This window comes from Strongylocentrotus purpuratus, unplaced genomic scaffold (genome assembly GCF_000002235.5).
Source record: "Strongylocentrotus purpuratus isolate Spur 01 unplaced genomic scaffold, Spur_5.0 spur5_scaffold_5, whole genome shotgun sequence".
Classification (NCBI taxonomy): domain Eukaryota; kingdom Metazoa; phylum Echinodermata; class Echinoidea; order Camarodonta; family Strongylocentrotidae; genus Strongylocentrotus; species Strongylocentrotus purpuratus.
The window spans coordinates 41,413,060-41,425,463 of NW_022145611.1; the positions used below are offsets into that span (position 1 = coordinate 41,413,060).

The 12,404-nt window shown below is 34.4% G+C and overlaps 1 protein-coding gene across 1 annotated transcript in view; it reads left to right on the plus strand.

Moving 5' to 3' along the window:
* The window catches only part of LOC585801 (RNA-binding protein Nova-1), a 37,389-nt gene that overhangs the window by 14,912 nt on the left and 10,073 nt on the right, over window positions 1-12,404 (plus strand). The window lies entirely within an intron of this gene.

Consider the following 12,404-nt stretch of genomic DNA (forward strand, 5'->3'; position numbering starts at 1 on the left):
AATGGAGATAATTCATAAAAGTGTTTATCTTTGTCAGTGCATTAGTGCTCTCACATTGCATTTGCCCGCTTCCTTTATTGCTCCTCATCCACATCCCACTGCGCACAGCCAAACCCATCACAGATGTACATCAGCACATGGCATTAACAGAGCCAAGTTTCTATCTCTCGCCCATTTATTATTTCTTCAAGAACTCCTAACCAGTGCTCTTAATGATAACCCAGGCAGGCAAGGTTATTTTAAAAAGCGCTGTTACCATAGCAACCCCACAGAAGAACTCATAAATCATGATTGTGCCAGTTTATTGCTCAGCTTTCCTGAGGACTGTCCCTGTGTGCGTCTATCGCCTGCAGGGACACTCAGTCTTCACCCTCCAGTTTACGTGCCTTCCAATAAAGAGAATGAACATCCCAAATGAAAATTCATTCTCTCTATACCAGGCATAATGTCTTGGAAGTTGGAGTGGGGTTCCTTGCTTGATTTGAAAGCACTTTGTTGTCTGTGGACTGTGTGATCATGGAATTCTTCCCATTTGTGTTAAATCCAAGATGATGTTTACATCATGTAATGCTTCTCATCTATCAAACTTTATCCCGCTTGTCCTGTATGAAATTGTTTTCTCAATTCAAGCAAGCTTCCATGTAATGTCATTCTAGGCAGGCTCATGCAAATTGGTTGCTTCAAATTTTATTTTCGGTTTATGGTCTCGACAATATCGTCTCCTACCATTAAAATGCCTCAACCCTTTTCAGAATATGAAGCCTTGATATTCTATTAGGCGGGAAGATGAGCTTGTTGAAGTCACTAGCTGTCAATTTTCCTGTCATTCATGTTTTAAGATGAAAAGAAAGGACGGCGATGTCCTTGTTTTGGATGAGTACTTTCTAGCTCACTCTGTTCATTAATAAGGGATTCATGACAGCCCCTCTCATCCCATGACTAGTCAAGTTTATCAAATCATTTTGCCTGAAAACAGAGGAGTTCACAGCAGAATCAGTCCTATAAAAGCAGGGGTGTTCAGGTAAATTAAATTCCCTATAGAAGTGAGAAGTTTATCAAGCTATTACAAAATCAATTTGATCGCTCAATAGTTACAAAAATAAAAATTGAAAGTTAAAAATATCATAAAGATAGTAGATTTACCTATTGTAAATTCAATTATCAATTTCCATGCATAATAATGCTTAACATGTGACTACAGTAGTAGATGGTTTTACATGTAATGGTGATTAAAACAAGACCCACAGGTACCTGAAAATAAGCTACCCAATACAAAATATCACACTAATGATGTGAGATAACATCCCCCCCCCCCCCGAAAGTATTCCAGTCTATAGGCACTGTTACACTCCTCATAGGTGAAGAAAGACGTAGGTAATGCAATATATCGTGTCAGAAGATGAGAGAAATCATTCTGTGATGAGTGAAGTCATTCTCTCCAGGAGGGATGTCTAGAAATAGAGCCTTCTCGGCATGCTATGAATAAAACACAACTCACTAATCTGGACTTTTTAATTTAAGATCTCACTCATCATGCTTGTCTCAGAGAGCCAGACTAATTTCTTGATAGAGTCAACCAACACCTTCTAATAAAAACATGGCTACACATACTCTACATGTACATTCTATTTTATTTGATGGGGACATTTTTAACTTTATTCAAAAGGATGTGGTAATGCTTGGTCATACTATATATCAAAACAGAATGGTTATATCTTTGGGAGTCATTGCGGAGAATGATTTGAATACAAGTTGACAAGTTGACAATGTAGTGTATTGGTTTTGTTGTACTTGACTGACTGTATGGTATCCTGTAATATTAATTTTTTTCTTGCTTGTACTGTGTAGATCTACAAGGCATGCAAAATAGAAGATGACCAATGTTAATCAGATAAATACAGAGCATAGAAAGCTTTGCATCATGGTTTCCGTAATTGCATCTCTGCCAATGTGTACAATGCCGAGTTTGCTTAGCACACACACGTTCCTGTTAGCTCAAGCCATTTCTATTATGCCTTCATGTTTGCGTGGCAGGAACGCTGTCTTATGTTAGTCATTAGACAGCCCTGCCCATGCCTGATGAGGATAGAGAAAGTTTGTTCTCTCCCTCTCTCACTCCTTGTCTCTTGTATACTATACACACACATGTTCATATTGTACTATCTAAGAATAATGGATGGTGTGCTAATTATTTGTGCATATACATGCATGCGACTATTAAAAGCAAAAGTAATCATTAGTCAGGCAGCTTTTTTGCGTTAATTCTTCACCAATAAGAAATTTAATTGCTATATTTTTTATTTGCAATCTAATTCATTTTAACCGCATGACATATACAAATATGTAATAAATGGCACTATGAAATGCAATTGCTGATTGAAGCTGTGGTTTATGTTAATATGATAATACAGGACAGGACAAGAAACCCCATACCCACTGACACACATGCACCAAAAAGAAATATTTGAAAATATATTTGGAGTCATTAATGCTTTCTGTTTTGCTGAAGTGTAATGAAAGTCTTTGTCGATGTCCTCATTATCTCCTGCAGGTGCTAATTGTCTTGTTTGTCTTGTTTGCCTTGTTTCAAGTTGCCCTTTAAAGATGTGTGTACGTACTACGGAGTCCCAAGATGGCTTCATGAATATTCTCACAACTAGATAATTATCAAGACTCGATCTGTACTGCTACAATCCTGTAGAGCTTTTGAGCTTTGCAGAAGCAGTAGTCTGTAAGCTTACTAATACGCATATTTCACCTGCTACACTGATAATGACAATGCTACATCTTGGAATGATGCTTGTGCTATGAATCCATATTCTTTTGCTCTGCTTGTAAAGAAAGTCATCTAGCAAAAGTGTTATCAGTGCAGAAATATTAAAGAGATCACACAAGACAAGCCAATAGATGGACAAGGAAGAAGAAAAAAAAAACAAGAGAGAGAGAGACAGACAGAGAAAGGAAAACCTGAAGACTGGATGTTTTGAAGCATGGAGTTTCATAGTTGAAAAAGAATATTTGTATCATATCTCAATCAAATTCAGTAATCGTCCTTCGAGGGAAAAAAAGTATTTATAGCACCCATCCTTCTTTTTCCTTCCATAAAAAGAGCAAGTGCAGGATGACAAGAAAAAGTGTGAATTATGAATAATTTATCTGAAGTTCTGATTTTATTTCCCCTTAATTATGGTATGGAAAATAATTCATGAAGAACCTTTACAAGATGAGAGATGATAGGGGGATACTTCCATCAAGTATTAGATGTGGGCAATAATATACTACATGTACTTGTTTTAATATAAATATTCATTGTTTATTTGTATATAAAAAGGAAATTATCTGATAGATTGAGGAGCTCGCGCAGTGCACTCTTCACTTTGCACAGCACTCTCTTCACCCGCTCTTTCTTCCTGTCTCCTCCTCCTTTTGTAAGGCCGGTATCATTTCAAGCTCTGCTTACGATATCGGTCTTCTGCCTTTTCTTTCTTTTCAAATACGATTAATTGTACTATTGATTATTTATATTTATTTATTTGTGAATTACTACTTGTATTACTTATCATTATATTGCTAAAATGTATTCATTGTTATTTTTGTTATTGTTTATGGAAAATGCAGAAATAAAACTTGAAACTTGAATATATCTTCCCTCAACTTGCTGAATGGGTATCCAAGACCATCCAAATCTTACAATATAGAAATCTTTCAGCCTCTTTCAACTTGCAGGAAAGTGTGATAAAAAAAATCTGTGCCCAAGGTACGGTATACACAATCTTAGTGCATACAAAAATAGTCAAACTGCTTTATAATTATGTGCAGATAAGAATGTGTCTCTTGTTGAGGGAAGTGTCAGTTTACATGGATGTTACATATTAATTGAATAGCAAAAAAGGAAAATCTCATATTTTCAATTTTATTTTACTCTTTGATTGATTTGTTTAATTTTCTTAAAGGTATTACAAAGTTTTGGGAATATTTCATCAGGATTGGATCATGAAATTTAAAATTTGCATTACTATTGTGAAACATAGTGTTAGAACACCCAACTCTAAAAAATTGGGCTCTAAAAAGCTTTTGATTTGGAGTAATTAAAATTTTAAAAAATAAAAAAATTTACCGGTACTCCCGGTAAATTTGGTATAGCTCCCTCTCAGTTCGAAAATTTACATGTCATCTGAACAGCATAACACATATATAGCACTATTGTCAAAGTGTAGTAATTAACATGTTTTGACACCAAATCATATTACCAGACTTAAACAATATATATAATCATAAAGATAATTATTTTAAAGTCGAGTTGCCTTAGTGTAAGATTTTTATACTGTCTCCCAAATTTGAAGAAAAAAAACACTTGTCTGTACACTGTAATCGCTATATAAATTTTTATAATCGATCGGACCGCCGCCATCTTATTGTACTTACGTACGTTAGTCTATGTATTTCCTGTGCGGGCCGGAATATTCTGTGTTGTTCTCTTCAACTCATTTTTCCATTTCCCTCTCTTAATCGTTTCTGTGTTTTCAACTTTGAAATGCATTTGTTATGGCTCGACTTTGATAATATTGTTGTTCGTCAGCTCTGTGAACGAACGCACACATTGCCTGTATTTTGGTCAAGTCAGTCAAGTGGTCGTGGTGACATGATCTGGCATCCCTGTGCATGTATTAGGCCTACGTATAGTACATGTTACGTGTGTACGTGTATTAGTCTATGTGCCGGATTGGCCCGAAGAATTTCCTAGCACATTTTTTTTTAGGGATGATCTCAAAATACTCCCCAAAGTCGTTGTACAGGGACAGTTTGGGTAATCATTTATAGAGAGAACGTAACATTATTTATTTTGCATTTCTTTATTAAAAATAAGGAAGATACGTTTAATCTTACAAACGAAGATTAATCAATAATAAGGTTGACTTGACGTTTTCCCGAACAGTCGATCATGTGTATACTGCACATTCTTATTTTTAGATCATCCCTTAGTAAGTTTACGAGTACGTTTTGTTTATCCTGCTAAATGACCTCTGGTAGAGGTCAGTAATTGCTACACGTGTTTGGGCTATGGTTTGGGCTAATCTCTCTCTTTCCGTATAATTGAATTATATCCTTCGCCCCCCAACCAGGTCCATGTTATAACCAAGGAGTTACTACATGTAGTAACTCCTTGTTATAACACTCTCCCTTGAAATTCTCTCTCTCACTCTCTCTGTCGCTTCTATATCACTCTCATCTCCCCCTCTCTCTTTTGTATCTCTCTTTTGTATCCCTCTCTATCCCTTCTCTCCTTTCCTTTCTCTCTCTCTCTCTCTTCTCTCTCTCGCTATCTTTATTTCTCCCATTTTCTTTCCCTCTCTCTTTATTTCTCTACCCCATACCATTCTCTTTTGATGTATATTGTATATATATATATCTGTCTGAGTGTCTCTCTCTCTCCCTCTCATCGCATCACCTCGTTCATCCCCTTCTGTATCATATTTCTATATCCATATCACTTGTTAGTCTCTCTCTCTGTCGGTCTGTGTCCGTCTGTCTGATGACTGTCTCTCTCTCACTTACTATCACCATAGTAGGTCAATGATATCAACCCTTCATCTTTCTTTCGCTCCAACTTTCTCTCTCTCTCTCTAGAAGTTCTCATTCGCGTGATATAGGACCATATTATTTTTGTTTAGGGTTATAGATGAGGATGATATAAATATATGACAAAGATAATAATAATCACAATAACGAGAGAAGTTCTCATTCACGTGATAGGACAGTAATTTTTGGTTGGAGTTTATGACAACAATAATAATAATCACAAAGACGATAAGAGTTCTCATTTGCGTGATAGGACCATATTTCTTTTGACGGGGTTATGTAAATGAGGGTGATATAAATATATGACAAGAATAATAATAATCACAAAGACGTTAGAACTCCTCATTCGCGTGATAGGACGGTTAGGACCATATTTCTTTTGTCGGGGTTATGTAAATGAGGGTGATATAAATATATGACAAAGATAATAATTATAACAAATGCGAGAGAACTTCTTATTCACGTGATAGGACAGTAGTTTTTGGTTGGATTTTATGACAAGGATAATACTAATCATAAAGACGATAGAAGTTCTCAGTCGCGTGATAGGACAGTATACTTTTTGGTTGGAGTTTATGACAAGGATAATAATAATCACAAAGACGATAGAAGTTCTCATTCGATCGATAGGATCATATTTCTTTCGTCGGGGTTATGTAAATGAGGGTGATATAAATATATTACAAATATAATAATTATCACAAATGCGAGAGAACTTATTATTCACGTGATAGGACAGTAGTTTTTGGTTGGATTTTATGACAAGGATAATACTAATCATAAAGACGATAGAAGTTCTCATTCATGTGATAGGACCATATTTCTTTTGTCGGGGTTATGTAAATGAGGGTGATATAAATATATGACAAGAATAATAATAATCACAAAGAAGATAGAAGTTCTCATTCACGTGATAGGACTGTAGTTTTTGGTTGGATTTTATGACAAGGATAATACTAATCATAAAGACGATAGAAGTTCTAATTCGCGTGATAGGACAGTATAGTTTTTGGTTGGAGTTTATGACAAGGATAGTAATAATCACAAATACGATAGAAGTTCTCATTCGATCGATAGGACCATATTTCTTTTGTCGGGGTTATGTAAATGAGGGTGATATAAATATATGACAAAGATAATAATTATGACGAATGCGAGAGAACTTATTATTCACGTGATAGGACACTAGTTTTTGGGTGGAGTATATGACAAGAATAATAATAATCACAAAGACGATAAGAGTTCTCATTTGCGTGATAGGACTATTTTTCTTTTGTCGGGGTTATGTAAATGAGGGTGATATAAATATATGACAAAGATAATAATCATCACAAAAACGAGAGAAATTCTCATTCACGTGAGTGATAGGACAGTAGTTTTTGGTTGGAGTTTATGACAAGAATAATAATAATCACAAAGACGATAGAAGTTCTCATTCGTGTGATAGGACCATATTTCTTTTGCCGGCCGGGGTTACGTAAATGAGGGTGATATAAATATATTACAAAGATAATAATTATCACCAATGCGAGAGAACTTGTTATTCACGTGATAGGACAGTAGTTTTTGGGTGGAGTTTATGACAAGAATAATAATAATCACAAAGACGATAGAATTTCTCATTCGCGTGATAGGACAGTATAGTTTTTGGTTGGAGTTTATGACAAGGATAATAATAATCACAAAGACGATAGAAGTTCTCATTCACGTGATAGGACCATATTTCTTTTGTCGGGGTTATGTAAATGAGGGTGATGTAAAAATATTACAAAGATAATAATTATCACGAATGCGAGAGAACTTATTATTCACGTGATAGGACAGTAGTTTTGGGGTGGAGTATATGACAAGAATAATAATAATCACAAAGACGATAGAAGTTCTCATTCGTGTGATAGGACCATATTTCTTTTTGTCGGAGTTATGTAAATTAGAGTGATATAAATATATATGACAAAGATAATAATTATCACAAAAACGATAGAAGTTCTCATTCACGTGATTGGACAGTAGTTTTTGGTTGGATTTTATGACAAGGATAATACTAATCATAAAGACGATATAGTTCTCATTCATGTGATAGGACCATATTTCTTTTGTCGGGGTTATGTAAATGAGGGTGATATTATGACAAGAAAAATAATAATCAAAAAGAAGATAGAAGTTCTCATTCACGTGATAGGACAGTAGTTTTTGGTTGGATTTTATGACAAGGATAATAATAATCACAAAGACGATAGAAGTTCTCATTCGCTTGATAGGACCATATTTCTTTTGTCGGGGTTATGTAAATGAGGGTGATATAAATATATTACAAAGATAATAATTATCACGAATGCGAGAGAACTTATTATTCACGTGATAGGACACTAGTTTTTGGGTGGAGTATATGACAAGAATAATAATAATCACAGAGACGATAGAAGTTCTCATTCGCGTGATAGGACAGTATAGTTTTTGGTTGGAGTTTATGACAAGGATAATAATAATCACAAAGACGATAGAAGTTCTCATTCGCGTGATAGGACCATATTTCTTTTGTCGGGGTTATGTAAATGAGGGTGATGTAAAAATATTACAAAGATAATAATTATCACGAATGCGAGAGAACTTATTATTCACGTGATAGGACAGTAGTTTTGGGGTGGAGTATTATGACAAAGATAATAATTATCACAAAAACGATAGAAGTTCTCATTCACGTGATTGGACAGTAGTTTTTGGTTGGATTTTATGACAAGGATAATACTAATCATAAAGACGTTAGAAGTTCTCATTCATGTGATAGGACCATATTTCTTTTGTCGGGGTTATGTAAATGAGGGTGATATTATGACAAGAAAAATAATAATCAAAAAGAAGATAGAAGTTCTCATTCACGTGATAGGACAGTAGTTTTTGGTTGGATTTTATGACAAGGATAATAATAATCACAAAGACGATAGAAGTTCTCATTCGCTTGATAGGACCATATTTCTTTTGTCGGGGTTATGTAAATGAGGGTGATATAAATATATTACAAAGATAATAATTATCACGAATGCGAGAGAACTTATTATTCACGTGATAGGACACTAGTTTTTGGGTGGAGTATATGACAAGAATAATAATAATCACAGAGACGATAGAAGTTCTCATTCGCGTGATAGGACAGTATAGTTTTTGGTTGGAGTTTATGACAAGGATAATAATAATCACAAAGACGATAGAAGTTCTCATTCGCGTGATAGGACCATATTTCTTTTGTCGGGGTTATGTAAATGAGGGTGATGTAAAAATATTACAAAGATAATAATTATCACGAATGCGAGAGAACTTATTATTCAAGTGATAGGACAGTAGTTTTGGGGTGGAGTATATGACAAAGATAATAATTATCACAAAAACGATAGAAGTTCTCATTCACGTGATTGGACAGTAGTTTTTGGTGGATTTTATGACAAGGATAATACTAATCATAAAGACGTTAGAAGTTCTCATTCATGTGATAGGACCATATTTCTTTTGTCGGGGTTATGTAAATGAGGGTGATATTATGACAAGAAAAATAATAATCAAAAAGAAGATAGAAGTTCTCATTCACGTGATAGGACAGTAGTTTTTGGTTGGATTTTATGACAAGGATAATAATAATCACAAAGACGATAGAAGTTCTCATTCGCTTGATAGGACCATATTTCTTTTGTCGGGGTTATGTAAATGAGGGTGATATAAATATATTACAAAGATAATAATTATCACGAATGCGAAAGAACTTATTATTCACGTGATAGGACACTAGTTTTTGGGTGGAGTATATGACAAGAATAATAATAATCACAGAGACGATAGAAGTTCTCATTCGCGTGATAGGACAGTATAGTTTTTGGTTGGAGTTTATGACAAGGATAATAATAATCACAAAGACGATAGAAGTTCTCATTCGCGTGATAGGACCATATTTCTTTTGTCGGGGTTATGTAAATGAGGGTGATGTAAAAATATTACAAAGATAATAATTATCACGAATGCGAGAGAACTTATTATTCACGTGATAGGACAGTAGTTTTGGGGTGGAGTATTATGACAAAGATAATAATTATCACAAAAACGATAGAAGTTCTCATTCACGTGATTGGACAGTAGTTTTTGGTTGGATTTTATGACAAGGATAATACTAATCATAAAGACGTTAGAAGTTCTCATTCATGTGATAGGACCATATTTCTTTTGTCGGGGTTATGTAAATGAGGGTGATATAAATATATGACAAGAATAATAATAATCACAAAGACGATAGAAGTTCTCATTCACGTGATAGGACAGTAGTTTTTGGTTGGATTTTATGACAAGGATAATAATAATCACAAAGACGATATAGTTCTCATTCGCGTGATAGGACCATATTTCTTTTGTCGGGGTTATGTAAATGAGGGTGATATAAAAATATTACAAAGATAATAATTATCACGAATGCGAGAGAACTTATTATTCACGTGATAGGACACTAGTTTTTGGGTGGAGTATATGACAAGAATAATAATAATCACAAAGACGATAGAAGTTCTTATTCGTGTGATAGGAGTGCACCATATTTCTTTTTGTCGGCGTTATGTAAATTAGGGTAATATAAATGTATGACAAAGATAATAATTATCACAAATGCGAGAGAACTTGTTATTCACGTGATAGGACAGTAGTTTTTGGTTGGAGTAATATGACAAGGATAATAATAATCACAAAGACGATAGAAGTTCTCATTCGCGTGATAGGACCATATTTCTTTTGCTGGCCGGGGTTATGTAAATGAGGGTGATGTAAAAATATTACAAAGATAATAATTATCACGAATGCGAGAGAACTTATGATTCACCTGATAGGACATTAGTTTTGGGGTAGAGTATATTATGACAAGAATAATAATAATCACAAAGACGATAGAAGTTCTCATTCGTGTGATAGGACCATATTTCTTTTTGTCGGAGTTATGTAAATTAGGGGGATATAAATATATATGACAGAGATAATAATTATCACAAAAAAGATAGAAGTTCTCATTCACGTGATTGGACAGTAGTTTTTGGTTGGATTTTATGACAAGGATAATAATAATCACAAAGACGATAGAAGTTTTCATTCGCGTGATAGGACCATATTTCTTTTGTCGGGGTTATGTAAATGAGGATGATATAAATATATGACAAGAATAATAATAATCACAAAGACGATAGAAGTTCTCATTCACGTGATATAGGACAGTAGTTTTTGGTTGGATTTTATGACAAGGATAATAATAATCATAAAGACGATAGAAGTTCTCATTCGCGTGATATGACCATATTTTTTTGTCGGGGTTATGTAAATGAGGGTGATATAAATATATATGACAAAGATAATAATCATCACAAAAACGATAGAAGTTCTCATTCATGTGATAGGACCATATTTCTTTTGTCGGGGTTATGTAAATGAGGGTGATATAAATGACAAGAATAATAATAATCACAAAGAAGATAGAAGTTCTCATTCGCGTGATAGGACCATATTTCTTTTGTCGGAGTTATGTAAATGAGGGTGATATAAATATATGACAAGAACAATAATAATCACAAAGACGATAGAAGTTCTCATTCACGTGATAGGACAGTAGTTTTTGGTTGGATTTTATGACAAGGATAATAATAATCATAAAGACGATAGAAGTTCTCATTCGCGTGATATGACCATATTTTTTTGTCGGGGTTATGTAAATGAGGGTGATATAAATATATATGACAAAGATAATAATTATCACAAAAACGATAGAAGTTCTCATTCATGTGATAGGACCATATTTCTTTTGTCGGGGTTATGTAAATGAGGGTGATATGACAAGAATAATAATAATCACAAAGAAGATAGAAGTTCTCATTCACGTGATAGGACTGTAGTTTTTGGTTGGATTTTATGACAAGGATAATACTAATCATAAAGACGATAGAAGTTCTCATTCGCGTTATAGGACCATATTTTTTTTGTCGGGGTTATGTAAATGAGGGTGATATAATTATATGACAAAGATAATAATTATCACAAAAACGATAGAAGTTCTCATTCGCGTAATAGGACCATAATTGGTTGTGGTTCATGTAAATGAATATGATAATACAGTACGTTTGGCAAGGATAATAATAATCGTAAAAATGATAGAAGTTCTCATTCACGCGATAGGACCATTGTTGGGGTGTATGTAAATGAGGATCATATAAATATATGACAAAGATAATAATAATCACAAAGACGATAGAAGTTTTCATTCACGTGATAGGACCATAGTTTTTTGATGGGGTTATAATGTAGATGAGGATGAAAGAAAACAAGTCAAACATGCAGTGCAGAGGAGCACAGGCGAAGAGAGGGAGATCGAGAGGGTGCGAGAGGAAGGGAAAGAGGGAACAAGAGAGAGAGAGAGAGAGTGACAGAGAGAGCCTGGGTCTATATTTCGGAGAGAGAGAGAGAGAGAGGGTCCATGTGGTGAAAATGATTTTTTTCGAAACTTCCAAGGGTATATGATGAACATTACATCGAACTTCTGTAGGAAAGAGAGAGGGGGTGGGGGGGGGACAGAGAGAGATAGAGAGAGAGAGCGGTATCTGGATAGACATATTTATTGTATTTCTTTCATGTTTATCTGAACGATTATGTGGTCATTCATTTTCAAATTGCTTTCTTTCTGATATTCTTTTCTGAATGCATTTCACGGACATAACAATTGGAAAAAATGATAAGACTTCATGTATCCCGTAGGCCTACTTGAAATTGTCTGTTATAAATGTATATCAAAAAGACTGATCAGTCGAAGCTGA